We start from the raw sequence: 18,566 nt of genomic DNA, 5'->3' as shown, positions 1-18,566 counted from the left end.
TCTCTACTAACATCCAAACATAACATTAATCTTTAACATACAGACATCCCAATTGAGTAGGAAGTGAACTATGTACTAATTTATATTGTTTTTAACCCCTAGCCCTTAATCTTTTCCTTATAGGAGCAAACCTTATCCGGAGAAACGAAAAGAGTTACGGATCATAAATTTGTTGGGCTATAATCTAGTTTCATTTGAATTGATAAAATTCAATAAATAATATTAACTAGTCTGCAAAAAAGAAATTATAATAAAAAATTATCAACTCAAAATATGATATAGGTTAATTGTATATAAGGATAAAGATTTATGTTGAAAATTCCTTTCTTCGAAAATCCACACAGCCAACTCCAAAAACATTTTACTATAATAAAATTGATTATAAAACCTTCACAATTTTATTTACACATAATAACCCAAAGATAAGGTATAGATTAATTGCATGTACTCACCCCCATGCTTTTTGAAACGCATTATGGTCTCTTTCGTGGTGCTGCCATCTTAAGATTATAATTACTAAAATTTGTCACCTACAATGAAATGATTTGGAATTGCCAACACAATGGTACAACGTGTGAGAGGATAAGGTGTATGATTGATTGATGATAGAAGCAGGTAAATAATAGAAGGCATATATGCATGCACTTTCGCTGATATTTAAGTGCATGATGCTTCTTACCTTTAGCAGCACCATAACCAATGAACGAAAATGACAAATATATAATACCGTCTTCGTTCAAAAAAGATCATCTCTCACTTTCAAATAAGGACAACATCCAAATATAAATTATTTAATGTTGTTAGGCTACGATAAATCTATTTTCTTTGTGCAGTTGGGAGTGTCATATTATCAACTTTAGAAAGCATAGGTCCTACCAATTCCTCCAAATGTAAAGAGATGATTTCCCCTAAATAGAATCATATTAATTTCAAGAGGTTTGCACAATAATTGTTCACCAGTTCTAATTGAACTATCATATACGAGCTTCCTTATATGTAGATTTAGCGAAAACAGAGGAGAGGAGAGGAGAGTTGAGGAAAGGGATTAAAATGGATCTTCTTGAGTAATGCATGGATCACACCACTACTACTTCAATAATATATTATCATGAATACCCCAAATTAAAAATTTATATTAAAAGAATTATATTTTAAAAATATTATTGGACCTTTAGTGAGCTAAGTAAATCTGTTTCATAGAAGTCTTATTTATTGTCTAAAAACAAAATCTATTCATTTTTATTGGGATTTATATAGATATAGAAAAAATGAAAATAATATTAATTATGTTCAATATCATTTGAAAGATATATAGTTCGAAAATTTTCAAACTGACTAGATGAAAAAAAAAAAAACAATTGAGTAATATGAATACTAACATGCATAGTCTAAATATCTTTGTTATATATGAAAAAAAAGTAACACATGCTGAATCATGTTATTATCCAACTTTATATATATTTACACACATTAACTTGGCACATTTGAAAAATGTTCTTTACTCCACCACTGAGAAGCTTAACTCCATGCTCATCCAAGAGAACAGATAGAACATAAAGAACAAATATTTGGTCTTCAAATATTTGATGTTTTTATTTAAAATCATGTTTATATTTTATTAAAATGTTTCAAAAGATTATTATTGTCATATAATCATTGTTACTTTGATGACAATGAGACATGAAATTCAATTTCTGGTAATAATAATCTTTTGAAACATTTTATAATGATTTGCAATTTTCAAAAACAATAGTACTACGTGAAAGACAAGAAGGTGTATGATTGATTGATGAAAGGAGTAGGTAAATAATAGAAGGCATGGATGCACTTTCGCTGATATTAATTGGATGATGCTTATCACCTTTAGTAGCACCATAACCAATGAAAAAATGACAAATGCACAATATAATACTCATTCAAAAAGGATTATCACTCACTTTCAAATGAAATGGAGAACATCCAAATGTAATGGTTGTTAGGATATGAGAAATTTTGTGTGCTGGGGGGTTGTGAGTGTCATATTATCAACTATATTTTCCACTGTTTAATTCGGTGGAAATTCACCTTTGAATGATGGGCATCAAGCATAGGTCTTACCTATTCCTCCAAATGTAAAGAGATGATTTCCCTAAATAGAATCATATTAATTTCAAGCAGTCTTCACAATAATTGTTTACCAGTTCTAATTGAATTATCTTATACCAGCTTCCTTATATATAACTTAAGCGAAAGAGAGGAAAGGAGAGGGATGAAAAAAGTTCAATAATATATTAGTAGCATACCCGTAATAAAAATTGTATATTAAAGGAAATATATTTTTAATATATTATTGAAACTTTAGGAGCTATATGAAATTTTAATAGAGTTTCATCTAGATTAAATTATTGAAATGAAAACATATATTATTATATTAAAATAAAAAATTATGATAGATGATCTAAATAATTAATATAAATTTTAAATTTCTTGAATTTTTTAATAGAATTGTAGTATAGTTTTAAACTTCTTAAAACTTAACTAATAGATTTTTTTATTAAAGTGAATTATAGTTGAAGTAGAATTTTAAATTTCTTGAAACTTAGTTAATAGACATTTATAGGTGAACTATCATAATTAATGAAAATTTAACCATTTTTTGTGGGGAGAAATAGCCGCTTAGCATAATCATGGTTTTTAGACCAAACTTTTATTATATGATATAATATGTATGATATGTTCAGCCACAAAATCATTCTCTTTATAGTTTTTAATCACTTTTATTTACTACAAATATGGTGCATCATTAGTTTAGGCATAACTCTATTATCTAAGTTTCAAGAAATTAAATTCTAGTCCAACTTAGATTTTAGTGTCAAAAATTTTAAAATTTTTAAATAAAATTTAAAATTTAGTTTATTTATATTAATCATTTATCATAATTTTATACTTTACAATAAAAAAAATATGCACATTGCATATTGTCCCTAGAATGATAGTATGGTGGTTAAACATAAAATCGATGAGTTTACATTTTTCTCCAAACCAATTAACCTACCACCAGAGTACCCGATGAGGGATATGTTGATGGATATATAGTTCTAATGCTATTTTCTTATTCATTTTACATTACATAATTATTATAATTATTCTCTCATGTTCACAAAAAATTGTGTTCCTTTCAAGACCCCTCCCTTTTTATTTTAAAAAATTCAAGACATGCTTATGTCTTGGCTAGACGGAGACTTTTAACTTAGATGAGATAAGGAAGTATTACAAATTTGAAGGGTCCATTTACCAAGGAAACGACATGGAAAAAGAATCTCCTAAGATGTTCCATGTCTTTACAAATAGATAAGGATGAATGATTGAGGTCTTATGTATACCAATTCAAATACAATTCATGTTGTGAAGATAGGGGCATGAGGGGTGTGCGACAGGGGGCAGTGGACCCTAGCTTTTTAAAATTCTTCATCTCTTCTATATTTTTATATAAAAATTTAAAATTTATGTATACAATTTAACTAAGGGACTCCTATTTTAAAAAAAATTGTACTACATTTATATAAAATGACTAATGCATCATTTTTATGCCTCATATTATTTTTATGGCATGTGTAGTTCATTAAATTAAAAATTAAAGTTTATTCAAGGTATATTTTGATTATTTTCTAACCAACACTAATCAATGAAAAAGGCAAAAGCACTGTATAATCTTTGTTCAAAATGGATCATCTCGCTTTCAAATGAAATGGAGATTGTCACGCCCCAAATCCCAAAGGGTTCAAAGCGTGAGAAAGACATCTCAAGTACCTGTAAATTTTTCTTTTTTTTCTTTTCGACAATTCAATCCACATAAATCCTATCAAGTATCAACATCAAAAATTATCTTAATAATTTCATTGAATATACTCTCAAGGTAAGTCAGAGCTCTAAGCATTAATTACAAAGACCATTGGCCACAAAAGAATAGAGGTCTGAATAATTACATTTCAACAGCTTGTCCCATCAGTGGGAACCATAGTCACAACCACTATCATATACAAAAGAATGAGTCAAGCCTATTCTAAAATGTACATCATCAAATAAAATCCATTACAAAAGTTCAGCCTCCATCAGTAGTTAGTCTAACTACTATTAGCCACCAAAAGCTGTCTCAAAATATTGTTGCCTACTCTGAAAAGTTTATAAAAATAATGGGATGAGACTAGGCCCAGTAAGTAGCATAATTAATGGGGGTAGGGGAAATGCAAGTTCCAACTTCAATAATAATAATATGACAAGAATGGTTAACTAATGAAATACCAAATTTCTCTAAATAACTACCTTGAAACAATATACTATAATATGTGAGCACTAACAATATAAATTTCAAAGCCATAATATCTAATATAAGACAAATTATCACAATAATATACCACACTACCATATATACCGGTCAGGGGATCCACTCATTCACAACTGGCATGATATTGTCCTCTCTGGTATGCAGACTCTTGGCCCCATGGACAGCGGCCTCACCCATACCCTCAAGGTTTTTCTCTCCCCCCATGGGCAGCAGAGAGAGCGCGTCAAATAGGCCCTCTCTTGCATGTGGTCTCTTGGCCCCATGGACAGCAGCCTCACCCACACACAATTAAGGAACCTCTTCCCCCCATGGACAGCAGGGAAGAACGCGTCATCCAAAGTAAAAGAGCACTGACCTAGATTTGATTCCGTTGTCACAAAGACTACGAAAACCAAATCGGGTGATCACCGGGAAATCATACATGGCATGGTGTTAAAACTATATAATGCTCACAAGTTACGTTACTTTGAAACACATAGTTTATATCCAAGTAGTTTCAGAAAAACCTTAAATAATCTACTTCCACAAAGTTTGTAAGGTTTTCAATTTCATTCTTGCCACAAAGATTTTCTATTATACCATAGAATCCATAATTTCCTTATCAAAGATTAAATAAAAGATGCTCATTTTTCTATATCAACAATTCATGCATTTCCCCAAATGTAATACCAAATATGATGCATTTTTATATATAATAATATGTAATAGGGTCACAACGCGACAATTTTAAGAAAGCATATATCCATATATAATTTTCCAAAATGTGTTTGACCCAAGAACATCGTTTGTGAAATATGGAAATTTTCTAAAAGTATCCCATTAAGAGGCTACTTACCTCGCAACCACAAAATCCTAACTCTCCAAGCTCCAAGGAGATTAGCTAGAACCTAAACAATTATCAAGTAAACCTATTACAATAAGTACAAAACTTTAAATTGTATCTAACCAAAATTTAGGATTTGCCAAATAAACACTTAATTAGGCAAGCCTACTATTTACCCTCATCAAAAATAATATATACCATTCACAAGGTTTCTCAACAAATTTATTCCCAAGGTATCAACTTCAATTTATAAAGTTAACCCATTTCATAATATCTCCAACATTATGACTAATTTTTATAAGATTTACACTACATCATTAAGAGACCCATGTAGGCAAAAATCAACATATCCTCCAAGACAAGAAATTTAGAATTTCACTAACTCCAAATAAACCCAATGACAATGGCAAAATTAAATTTACCAACCATCATACATTATATCTTAAAACCCCTAAATTTTTCCACCATACATAAACCTTGAATAGCCATTTTAGCACAAAATATATATATACCCACTCATCAAAATTCCACCAATACAAAACCCATACATAAAAACACATAAATATCACTTCCAATGCACATAAATCACATGGGTATTATTATCAAAACTTAGATAAAAAATATCCTCAAGCAAAAGTGTAAAACCTACCAAAAGATTAGAAATTTTTACCTCAAAAAAATGATGAAGATGCTTATGGGTTCCTAAGAATTTTTCCGGTGATCTTGCCGGAAAAATAATGGTGAAATGGTGTGTTTTGGAGAGGAGGCCGGCGGTGAGGTGAGGAATGAGTGTGTTTAGGTGAAGAGAAAAGAAAGAAAAAATGAAAGAGAAAAGGAAATGTGAGAGCCGGCCAAAAGAGTAAGAGATAAGAGAAAAATTGAGTGGTGGGGAGTGATGGGTAGTGGGGTTAGGTGGGAGGCACGTGGGAGGGCTTAAAAATCTGACCATTCCCTTTTTTTTTTTTTTTTTTTTTTTCTGATAGGGACGTGACAGAGATGATCCAATTTTATGGTTGTTAGGCTACGAGAAACGATAAGGGCAAAGGACAATACAATCCTCGTTGAAAAGGGATCATCACATTTTCAAATGAAATAGAGAAGATCCAATTCTATGGTTGTTAGGCTACGTGAAATCCATTCTTTCTTCTTCTTTATTATTATTATTATTATTATTATTATTTTTTTTTTTTTTTTTTTTTTTTTTTTTTTTTTTGTAGTACTTTGGATTCTCACATTATCAACTTTATTTTTACCCTTTCCTACCCATTTTTTCAAATGTAATGAAATAATTTCCCCTAAATATAATCATATTAATTAAAAAGATAATGAGTATCACTAACTTACAATTGTACACTCACCGCAGAGGCACGTAGGTTGAAATCATGTGTTTTGAAAATAAAAGAGGGTGTGAACGGAGTGTCCAGAGCGAGTGTGTAACAAAATGCCAACTATTTAGCTTCAAGCTTCAATCAATATTTTAACAAGTGAGCTACAGGTACGCGGACAACTGCTTCAACATTGTTTATGATTTGCAATATCTAGTTAGCTCATCCCATGTAAATGAAGTTGTTATCCAATAATATTATGTTGTTTAAATACACCAAAAAAGAATTGCTTAAAAAAAAAAAAAACCAAACAATTGAGATATAAGCAACTGTACTTGCCATCTAATATTATAGGAAGTTGCGAACTATATAGATGACATTAATTTATATATAATATATCTTTAAAGAGTAATATTTAGTATTGATGCACATCAATGAACATATCATCATTTTCTTTTCATTATTTTTCTTTAAAAAATATGTATGATGATGCAAGGAAAATCAGTAGGCTGGATGCTCCGGATTTGAAAGGACCACTCGCTCTCTAATGACCTGAAAAATAGAGGAAAACGATCAAAGGTGACCGGGATCGCCGGCCAAAAACCCTCCGATGGTAAAGTCTGTTTTCTCTCTATATTTTTGGAGTTCCAATCTTTTGGGAAAATGTTCAACGTACCTTTCATTGGTCCGAACAGGTGCTTATATAGTGCCTTAGGAGCAGCTATTTGGGATTATAACCTCTCCTAAATTTGAGGAAGCCGGGGGTTCGTGGATGACTCCTACAACCATTTAGGAGTTATATTCTCCCATATAACGGTCGCCTCAGGTTAGGCGTGACTTACAGAGTGGTAAAATGTGCTTGATAATTCCAAGTGTAAAAGCCTCGTCCATGAGTCTTTACGTGGACGAGTCCTCTCGGGACAGGCTGTACGCATCCTTCGGACGAGGGATGTGGCTTCGCTATCACCCCAGGACGGCCTTGTGCGTTATCCTCGTCCTGACGATAACTTCTGGACGGCTGCCAAGGCGATGACCATCCAGGGACGGTTTGAGCGTCTTCATCCCACGTCAATGTATATAAATATTATTGCAAGCAATAATGTGTTATGCATTTACTTATTCTTAAAACTAATTATAGCATATCAATTATGATATGATCATCACCTTTCACTATTGTGACTTTACACATTCTCAAGAATCAATGTCATTTTCATTAATTTCAGGAGATAGATAATAAAGCCTTTAACAAAGGTTTTTTTTCCCCCCATTTCTTTTTCTTTTGGTATAAAATATTACGTGAAAGTGGTTTTCTTGATATGCTTTTTTGTGGTGTACCAACTTTCTCTACATTGTCTTGTGTTCAACTTGAATAAAACATTCAACAAACATATAGAATCACCAACACATGCATAATAATTTAGTTAAAAAAATATATGTTATAACAAATCTAATTGATGTTACCCTTCAACAGCAAACCACTTCCACTACATTGGAATACATTACCTTATCATAGATTATGATTTTACATCACTTTATCATTAGAATTATTATTAAATTTTTGAGTTATGTTTCCTAATTATTGTTTGACATTTTGTCCATTTTGGGTCCACTTCGGTTCTTTTGGTCCAAGTTGGTCTACTTTGGTTTATTTCAATTCAATTCGGTCGAATTTGATCCATTATGGTCGACTTTGGTCAATTCAGTCCAATTCATCCAAGTTAGTCCACTTAGTCAACTTTGGTCCTTTTTATCCACTTCGGTCTAACTTGATCCGTTCAATCCAGTTTGGTCCAATTCGGTTTATTTAAGTCAATTTGGTCCACTTTGGTTCATTTAGTCCATTTAAAAATGAGAAAAGACAAATTTGGGTTGAAAGTACTATCAATTATTGAGTACTATCAATTATTGAGTACTATCAATTGTGATTGTGGGGAGTAAAAGGACCGAGTAGGTATTTGGGCCTTTGGGCTCTGATAAGAAGGGTTAGTTCATTCTTGATTAAAGACCTTTAGGACTGCGAGTTGGCTCACAGGCCGAGAATCCGAGGAGTCATCCGAGGAAGAATTTCTCCTCGGACAAACTCGTGATGACTTGGAGGTTCACTAGAAAGATCAAGACAGAGTTCCGGAAAGACTGTAGGTTAAAGAGGAGATCCAAGTACCCTCTAGACGCACAGGTGTGAGAGAAATATCTCAGAGAAAAGCTGCTACCTCCACATTAAAGACCTTGCACCTACCTCCCTGGCCGCATTAACGGGGAAGTGACCCCTAAACAGTTAAATTGAACCTTTTGGCTATTATTTAAAGATTTCAAAGGGAAGAGAAGGAAGGGGGGTGCGACACGTGGACAAAGAAAAAAGAAGAAGTATGTAAGAAGAGTAGAGGGCAAAGGAAGGGGGATGGGTCAGTTAGCAAAATAGGGGATTAAGAATTGTAACCTTCAAAGGAAAAAGAGAAATAATATAGAAATTGTCCTCGGCTTACATCCGAGGAAGTCCCTTTGTTATAATCATATATTATTCGCAAATACTTTAACACCTTAGCCTGGATATCAAGTTTCCCACATCCCTATACTAGATTTCCGGTCCACACTCTACAAATTCCATTGTTTAAGGCTCATTGGGTCTGAGCCCACGTTTGTTTTTGGGTCCAGGTGGAATTGTGCGCTTACAGTGATTATATAATAAGTTTTTATTATCACGATAATCTTAAGAAAATGAAAATTTTGAAATTTAAAAATTTTAATTGTACCAAAGTAAATTAGAAAAATATAATGAATATAAACAATATTTAGAAGAATATGGACAAGTTCAAAAAATAATAGTATGAATCGAAAACACCTAAACTGATAAAATTATATATTTGAAAAAATAGAAAGATAGAGATTAACGGTATATGGGTTTATTTAATAATTTATAATACTAGCTTAATAAACTAATTAACTACAGATATTGTTAATCACAATATATATGTATGTGTGTATGTTTCTCAGAAAAAAAAAAAAAAAAAAAAAAAAAAAAAAAAACTACAGATATTGTTCACACTTCTTTATGGGAGGAACAAGTGAAAGTCAAATACACATGTTTGTTGCTTTTATTTTGCTTATTGCATTGATGGTTCATTGAAATAATGTTGCTTTTGCTAATTGGATGGAAGGCGAAAGGGTTTATTTTTTAACTAGAACTTCCTCGTCTTGTTCGTCTAGTTCTTTCAACTAGCAGTGGTTGTTGTACAACAATACCAAAAACTCCGGTGATATCGTGGTTTCACTGAGAAAGAAAATCGTTGATTAATCCTCTCTCTCCTAGGTTTCTCTCTCTCTCAAAACTGGGCATAGAGTTTTTCTCTGTCTAAGACAGTAAAATGGTTGCAATTGCAATTTGGAAAATTTCTTCTACATGTGACATTCATGTGAGTAGGAGGAGTGCAGGATGTTAGTCCATTTAACTGTAGAGCAGGAATTTGGCACCTGTGAAGTTTAGGTACTAAACTGGCCAAAATAAGTTGTAACTGTCACTATCCAAAGTTTAAGGAGTGTTTAGACATTGTTCCCTCAAAATTGTGGCAATAAAGTTCCTAGAAGAATTCTTAACAGAAATCAAGGAGAAATTTTAGCCTATCAATTCCGTTGTTTAGATTTAAGTAGATGTTACCTAAACTATGAAAAACACAAAAGTTTGATTGAGATGATTATGGTGTTTAAGCTTTAAGGTCTATCCTATGGTAGGCTCTCATGTGGGTTCTTTCATAGACTAAAACCCAAAAAATGGGTATTGTGTTTCCTGTTCTCTTTTTTTATCCAGGGTTTTTCTGTTCTCGAACCATTGTGATTTGGGGCTTATTTACTTGTCATAAATTTTGGCCTTTTGACGTTGGTAGAACAATTTTGTAGAGTTGGATTGGAGTAAACATTTTGGGTTTGTGTAGAGGCCGAAAGCCGAATTGAAATAGTCTGATATTTAAGGGAACAAAAGGACGGATGTGAGCTTCTCATGCTTTGATTTCGTTTATTGGGCTGAACCGATAGGGTTTGGCTTACACGAATTAGAGCTTCTGGCCGACTCTTGGGTTACTCGAATTAGACCTTCACAAATGTTGTATATTAGGCATGTAATTATATCGACCAATTTTGATGTTTAAGCTTTAAAGTAAGATTAAATTATGGGCAACCCTTGACCATTGAGGCATATTTTAAAAAGAAAAGTATTTGAAAATTTAGAGCTCAATGCCTTGGGTATGAGTTTGTCCAAGGGTTAAATAATTAACTCTCTTAAAAGGACTCTTTAAGATTTGAAATTGTTCTCAACTGACTACCACCAAATACGTATAATGATAGCTTGCATTTTCACTCCAAAATGATGCACAGAGGAAAGATACAGTAAAAGAAAAGAAAATGAAGAAATAACTTGAAGAGTAGCCAATACATTATTATTATAAACATTATCTGGGATTGTTGCTCATTGAAAAGTCCACACAACCTGCCATGCATGTCTATTTTCATTGAAAGAAAACTAAAAGTTCCAACTGCTAACAAATTGCACCCCCAATCTTAGATACGCGATGGTCCAGAGCTTTTTTTCGGATTTTTTATCACTCTTACCAGCTAAGCGAGAAAGCGAATTGAGTGAACCAGAAGAACCATAGAGACCACAATAATCACACTACCCAGAATACAAACGTCCATGAAAGATGCATGCTTGGGCGAATCATACATCAGGAAATCTGGGGTCACCGTGTAGAATGCGATTAAATAGGTAGCGGCCAGGAATGTGAGAGTCGAACATAGAGAAATTGTCAAGAGGCACATACAAACTCTGTGCTTGATTGGGAATCCACTGATGAGCAAGAAGGTGACACTGAGTGATGCAACGAAAGAAAGTGTGTTGCAAATCATGAAATTCAAGTAGCTCCGGTAATCTACAGCATCGGCTAACACAGCCTTTCCAGCTACACATGGTGTGTCTGAGCTGCATCTAAAACCTTGCATAGTATCATTTACATTTGCTTGCCAAAGACCTCCTGGGGGGCTGATTGCCTGTTGGAAAGTAATAGTTGTAATCACAGTAGACGCCACCATTATTGAACCATGATTGTCTTCAACCCAATCACCCTCGTATTTCAAGTATTTCAAGTACTCTAACCAATTCTTCCTCCCTTTCTTGCTTGACTGTTCCAGTTCCACTGAATCATTGTGACCAACAGCAATTGCCAATGGTGGTGAGGGATTATTCACGCTTTTAATACTGGCACCAGCATCCATTAAATGTTTCGAATGGTGAAACTTTTGAAATCTTTTGGACAGTTCTCCAACATTTCTAAGGCTGTAAAACCCATGTTGTTCAGGAAATCCACTGCTTCTTTCACTTTAGGCACCAAAAGCAAGAATTTTATTGTCTGCAAAAACCTAAAGCGTTTTAGTTTTGATAATTTTTTTACATTTAGAGGCATTAGCCAAAAAGATCGATGCTTCGTAGACTGATAGACATAAAATCTATCCCTTATTAACAAGAAATGGATATTAGACCGGATGCAGCATTTGTAGGTTAATTTCTGACTCAAAAGTCATTGTGCGGTTTTAGAATCTAGCCGACACCAAAAAAAAAAAAAAGAGTCAAATATGAACTTCACTCTTAAATGGCAACTATCACTTTTCAATCCCAGAAAAAGGGTTGGTAAGTGATAGTTGTGACCACAGTATAGCCACCACCATTAACGAACCATGTGTCTCTTCAAACCAATCACCTTTATATCTCAAGTACTTTTTTAAGTCTTTAACTATTTGGTCAACCTACTCTAACTTGACTGTGTTGGTGTTGTTAATTCATGGTGACCAATCGTGATTGCTGATGGCGTTGGAAGAATACTTTGGTTCATTGCTCTCTCAACACCGGCATCCATTAAAATTTTTTGAATGGTGAAACTTTTGAACTCTTTTGGATAGTGATCTAATACTTCTAAGGCTGTAAAACCCATATGATTCAAGACATCTGCTTTTTCTTTCACTTTAGACATTGAAGGCAAGAATTTGACTGTCTGCAAAAACTTATAGCACTATAATTTTGAACAATTTGTTTATGAGAAGCACAACTAAAATGATACCCAAAAAAAAAAAAATTTCCCAATATCGTATAAACTCGCTATATAAATACTAAGATATCGTTGGTGAAAACTAGTGATGTTATGAAATATACCATAGTGTAATTAGACTATAAAAATTAGACTTTGTTAACATAATTTTTCCCTAACAAGAAAGTCTCGTGTCTATTGACATTATCCCACGTTTTTAAAGAGAGAGTTGGCAGAGTACTAGTTTGGGGTGGGCTTGGCTCTTATGTATTGAGAAAATCTTCTTCTTTTTTTCACAAAGTAAACTCAAACATTGAGTGTTCTTTTTCCGGCGCCTCTCACTCCAGGTATTTAAATTTCCATTTTGTATTCTTCTTATTTGTTGGGATCTTAAATTTGAAAGAGATAACTTTAGTTACTTAACACCTTGACTCGGCACATCTCATGTTAGACACTAACTTAACTGAAAAGTTAAAAAAATAGTAGGGTTGCATCAAATAATGTTACACCTCGACGATGTCGTTATTGAATGAAATTCGACCAGTTAACTAGCAACATGAATATTCGAACACCATTAGTAATCTAGAAAGAAATAAGATTCAAAAGGAACAATCTACTCAGATATGCATTGAAAAAAAAAAAAAAAAAAATCTACTCAAATATATGCAAGAAATAAACTAAAACATACCTCAACTTGCTTTAGCATCACAGCTATTTGCAAGATGGTGTTGCCACCATCACGGTCTTTTGAATTGAGAAAGTCGCCTTTGTCACTCACAGATTCTACCAACAGTTTCAAAGCCTCCAGTTGGCTGTGTTTGACACATAAGCGTAAAACAGTCTCTCCTCCATCAAGCATAACATATGTTGAATCAGGCCGTGTAATAATTAACTCTTTCACAACCTCAACCCGCCTCTTATGACAGCGTAGTGGAGAGGAATTCTCCATCTTGATCACGAATTAAGCATGCATTGTTATTTGCATATAATAGTGCTCGAACGATGTCTATATGGCCCTCGGCAGAAGCCAAGTGGAGGGGGCATCGTTTGTGAGAGTCCAACTCGACACCGAGCTGGGGTTTTTGAAGTAAAAGAGCTTTACTAAAATCAAGCTGCCCAACTAAAGCTGATATGTGTAATGGAGTTTCACTGAAAGAAGTCAGTGAAATTTTACTAAGCAAGTGTGGGTCGTTATGGATCAACCTATACAATGTGGTTGTAGACCCACTCATTGATGCATTGTAAAGTTCTATTATATCATCTTCTTCGCGCCTTTCTTCCATTCTCTCACTCTTTCTCTCTCTGTCTCTTGCTCTTGCTCTCTATGTGTGTGTGGTTTGTGATTCCGAAAATTAGCATATAAATAGATGCATGCGGTTCACATACCAATATTAACCATTGCTTGAGAAATCCACTATATATGACAGGAAAAAAGTTGAGAGTGACAATCAGTACTGTAGGTGTTGGACGAATCAGAAATTTCATGCTCAATCACTCACACTCACAGGCCAGTCCGAAATATCATGAGTATTATTTTACGTGATTATGTTATAGTTATTGCATGGTCTTGATGGCCAGTTTTAATTTTGTATGTTTTTAGACCCCTTAAAATACAACCAGATTAACCTAGTTATTTAGCCAAGTGATTAACTTAGGTAAATTATGCCAATCTAGGTTAACACATATAAATCATATCATTGTAAAGTGAGGAAAATAAAGAACACAACAATATGATAACTCAGGAAAATCAAACCGGTAAAAAACCTGGGGAGGATTTAACCTACCTATCCTTAAGGTAAACTGAATCCACTATGAAATAATTAAAGTTTACACAATAGAGACTTATACCACTAATGTCCTATTGCTACCTCGTGTAAGAAACCTACTACCACGACCACGTGACAGCTCCGAGTCCATGAACTACTTCCTTTTTGGATTCGCAGCAAACACAAGCACTCTCGCTTATATATCTTTAAGCTCTTAAATCTGCAACTAAATTGATCACCAAGCTCTTGATGTCAGTCTAGATCTTGATAACCCTAAGTGTATGTGAAGGCAAACATATCTAGATCTCACAAAAGATTCACACATACAGCATAAAGAGCAACCTTAAAACGTGGTTAGAGTTTTCTCTTTTATACCTAGGGCAAAACATGAAACTCTACATGTAAAACGGGCTTGGGCTGAGTTGAAAATTCTGCAGAAAATAATTTGCACGAGTTTCGATCGATCGAGTCTAATTTTCAATCAATCAAGCTAGACAGATTTACACAGTAAATCCTACAGAACACTCAATTCCAACTTTACAACTTAAACATGCTTTGAGCAAGTCTAAAACAAGACTAAACGTTTTGATCATGATTTGCCAACATTACAAATTGAAATTCTAATACATTTAAACCAAAAGTCTTAGAACCCAACAAACTCAACCTTTGGCAATACGTGACAAAACACAAACTTAAACAAAATGCTCAAAGTTACAAACAAAACAGCCCTTTACAAAATCATAGCCCAACACAACAAATTCAACCTAACTATTATCCATCAGTTGCAAGTGTAGACAACAGTACGACTGAATCAACATGTATATTCTGTGACACTTAACAAACACATAAACGCATGTGTGGAAAGAAAGACATAAAAACAGTAAATCAACAAATATGCAAACTAACTCTCCCCCTATGTTAGATACATCAAAATATTTATTTTCTCCCCCTTTCAAAAAAAATTTCAACTCTCTCTAAACAAAATATACTTTTATTTTCCGCACATATTCACACATTTCATCTAAAACTCCCCATTTTTGTCACATATTGACAAGACAACTCAAATAAAGAGTAAATAGAAAATATACGAAACAAAAGTCAAAAGAAAATAGAGAATTAAGGGAACACATAATAATTCAACTCTATAAAAAATAGAGACAACTCCCCTATGAACAACAAAGTTTAAAAACAAGCTTCTCCCCTTATAAAAGTAGGAAAAACAAAACAAGTTTAGGGAAAAACAGTTTTGGGGAAAATTTAGGAAGTGGGGAAAACTAAAAACAGACAAACCTAACTTTAAAAAAATAAGTTGAGGATTCACTTGAAGAAAAATATTCTCTCTTTCAATAAATGCAAATTTGACACTATGTGACCCATAAACAGTTGCATGAGTAGAGAAAATATATGCACATTGATTATCCATTATATCTCTTAAGAAAAAATATTTTTTGTAGTTCACACATAAAAAAATAGCATATACTAAAATGTACAAAGAACTCAAAAATTAATCAATCAATTAAGAAAAGTGTATGCATGTTATGTGTGAAAACAATGAGAGATATGACTGCAAAATTGCAAGTTGGATACAAAAAAATAATGCAATGCATGTGAATCCTAAACACAAATGATGCATAAAAAAAAATTGGTCAAAAACTTAAAAATTGAAAATTTTTCAGTTTCGATCGGTCAAACATTGATTGAAAACCAATCGAGTTAGACAAATTCAAACCAAAAATTTTAACGCATTTTCAATCAGTCGAGAAATAGCTTCGATCGATCGAAAATCTAAAAATTTTAAATTTTTGAAAAACTAAGTAACTTTATGCAGAAACTCCTCAAAACACAATATTTCATAAATGAAATGCATGAATATGAGATTAAAAGTTTTTCAAAAACACATGAATTCAACCCAGATCTTTAAAACACAGTTTCTAATCATCAAAAACATAATTTTTGCCAACCCCTAAACATATTTTGCATCAAACACCATAGAAAACATAATCTTAGATGGCCAATCCAAATTCACACGCAATTTCATGTACTAAGTTTAACAAAGAGTAACTTGTGTTGTGTGTGCAACTAGCAAAAGATTGAGATACATATGAGGTGATATGTAGATAGTATTCAATCACAATTTCTACAAAATTCATCCCATAAATTTGAAAGAGACTATCACTTAAAGAGTTACATCATATAACTCGCACATCTCTTAGAATAAAAGCTTGCAATCATGTAAGTTTCTTGAATTTGCCTCATAATGTACACACCAATTTTAGCGTTAAACCGAGACTACACCTTATATTCTTTTTGTGCATGTGCTATACTTTCTCGAGCATAAAATCTTACGATAGGCACTAAGATATTCATGATTGGCTAGTAAATATTGGTAAGATGGTTATTTATGCATTTCTCATTAAGTTCAAGTCCAAAAATCAAAGGCATGTGATTTCAAGATCAAGACTATGTGATAAAAAAACTATAAACATCTCCTACACAACATGCACTATAAAGCTCAAACTAGTAAAGTACAATAAAATAAGCTCATCTAAGTTAAACAAAGTACATAAACAAGTTATGTAAAGATAATATGACCAACCTTAATTACACATCCATGATATGTAATACAAAACACAAAAATCTTTTTGGTTTTAAAAAAATTTTATGACCAAAAACAAAAAGCACACATTATGCTAAAAGAACAATGCAAAAACTATGCATGATAGTGCTTAACTAAGCTATATAGGGTACACAAACAAGAAATATCAATTTCTTAATTAACCCATGAGTATATGTACAAACTAGTACATACTCATACAAAAACATAAATAGCTTAGCACTTATATAACACATACTATTTAAATTTCTCCACAATGTCAAGCATGTTCTAATTAAGAGAGAGATATTATAACTCATGTAATCCTCAAAACAAATAAAACTAGACACAAAATAAAATAGATTTTGTCTTTTTGAAAATTTTCAATGTTTTTGGTTTTTTTTTTTTAAAACAAAACAACCTAAGAAAATAAAACAAGCAAAACTTAAAAGAAAACATGTCCACAATTAATTGAAAGAATTAAATCAAGGACAAATAAACAACACTCACCTTAGAGAATCTTTTCTCACCCATATAGCACGAGTTTTCAGTTTTGTAAGTGAAAATCTATGAGAAGTAGAGTGTATTTGAGGGATTACACCAATCTTCTGAGAAAGACTGAAATCTTGCAAATTCCTTTCACAAGGCAACAAGTTTAAATTTTTCAAAAGAATATGAAACAATTTGTATGGACTTACGGCAGGAGAAATATCATCACATATTTTAGATTGAAATATAGAATGTTTAAATTTCAATTTATGACAATTAGGATGAATGTGACTGGAGACACCACAAAAGTAACAAATAGGAACAAATTTAGGAACATTAGTATTCCTAACAACAAATCGAGTCTCAGATTTTTGATTTTTGCCTCAACAAAGAACAATTTGGTCTAATATGACCAACAACACCACAAAGGTGACAAGTAGGCACAAAAATAGATTTCTTATGCTCTCTAATAGTAGGTTTAAACATAGGTTTAGAAACTTCAGCATCTACATCAGAACTTTTACCTTTGTTTAACCTAGCAAAATAAGCATTTTTTTTTTTTTTATTCCTATTGAAATGAAGGATATAAACTTTTTCAGCTTTAGGCTTAAGAGAAACGGAAATAGTTTTGTTATCAACAACAGGCTTGGTACTAGTCAGATTTTCAATTTTAGCTTTAGATTCAACTAACTCTTGTTCCAAGCTTTTCATCTTCTCATCTTAAAAGGAAATTTGATTTCTCAAAAATTCATTCTTTTTATTAGATTCATTTAATCTCACAATCAATTCCTCTTTTTCAACATTAGTCAATTTTAACTCTTCTTTAAATTTCTTAGCAACTTTCAAAAATTTCAATAATTCCTTACGAAGAGTTTCACAAGCATAAAAAAGATCAACATAAATAATAGTGTCATTTTTATTCAAATCATCACAATAAAAAATAGTAATACACTTAAAATTATCCATGATAACAGAGATCAAGGATCAACTCTTAGATCAAAGGATCTAAACACAAGAGCTAACTCGCTTTGATACCACTTGTTCGTTTTTAGACCCTTTAAAACACAACCAGATTAACCTAGTTATTTAGCCAATAATTTAATTATAGAGATTTTGATAGTTTAGTAAAGGTAATTTAAATTGAGAGAAAATAACAATATATTAAGGGGCTAAGGTTTAGG

At 32.6% G+C, this 18,566-nt stretch overlaps 1 long non-coding RNA gene and 1 pseudogene across 1 annotated transcript; both read right to left on the bottom strand.

Moving 5' to 3' along the window:
• Positions 1-3,861: 3,861 nt before the first annotated feature.
• LOC142633920 (uncharacterized) lies at positions 3,862-6,135 on the bottom strand. The gene is made up of 3 exons (XR_012843997.1): positions 5,818-6,135; positions 5,160-5,211; positions 3,862-4,152 (listed from the first exon to the last, which is right to left on the bottom strand). It is a non-coding gene; the product is annotated as an uncharacterized LOC142633920 (long non-coding RNA).
• Positions 6,136-10,890: 4,755 nt separating this feature from the next.
• On the bottom strand, positions 10,891-13,853 carry LOC142634041 (uncharacterized; annotated as a pseudogene).
• Between the last annotated feature and the right edge of the window lie 4,713 nt (positions 13,854-18,566).

This window comes from Castanea sativa, chromosome 5 (genome assembly GCF_040712315.1).
Source record: "Castanea sativa cultivar Marrone di Chiusa Pesio chromosome 5, ASM4071231v1".
NCBI lineage: Eukaryota > Viridiplantae > Streptophyta > Magnoliopsida > Fagales > Fagaceae > Castanea > Castanea sativa.
The sequence above is the reverse complement of the archived record's forward strand: the minus strand, read 5'-3'. Positions and strand labels throughout refer to the sequence as shown.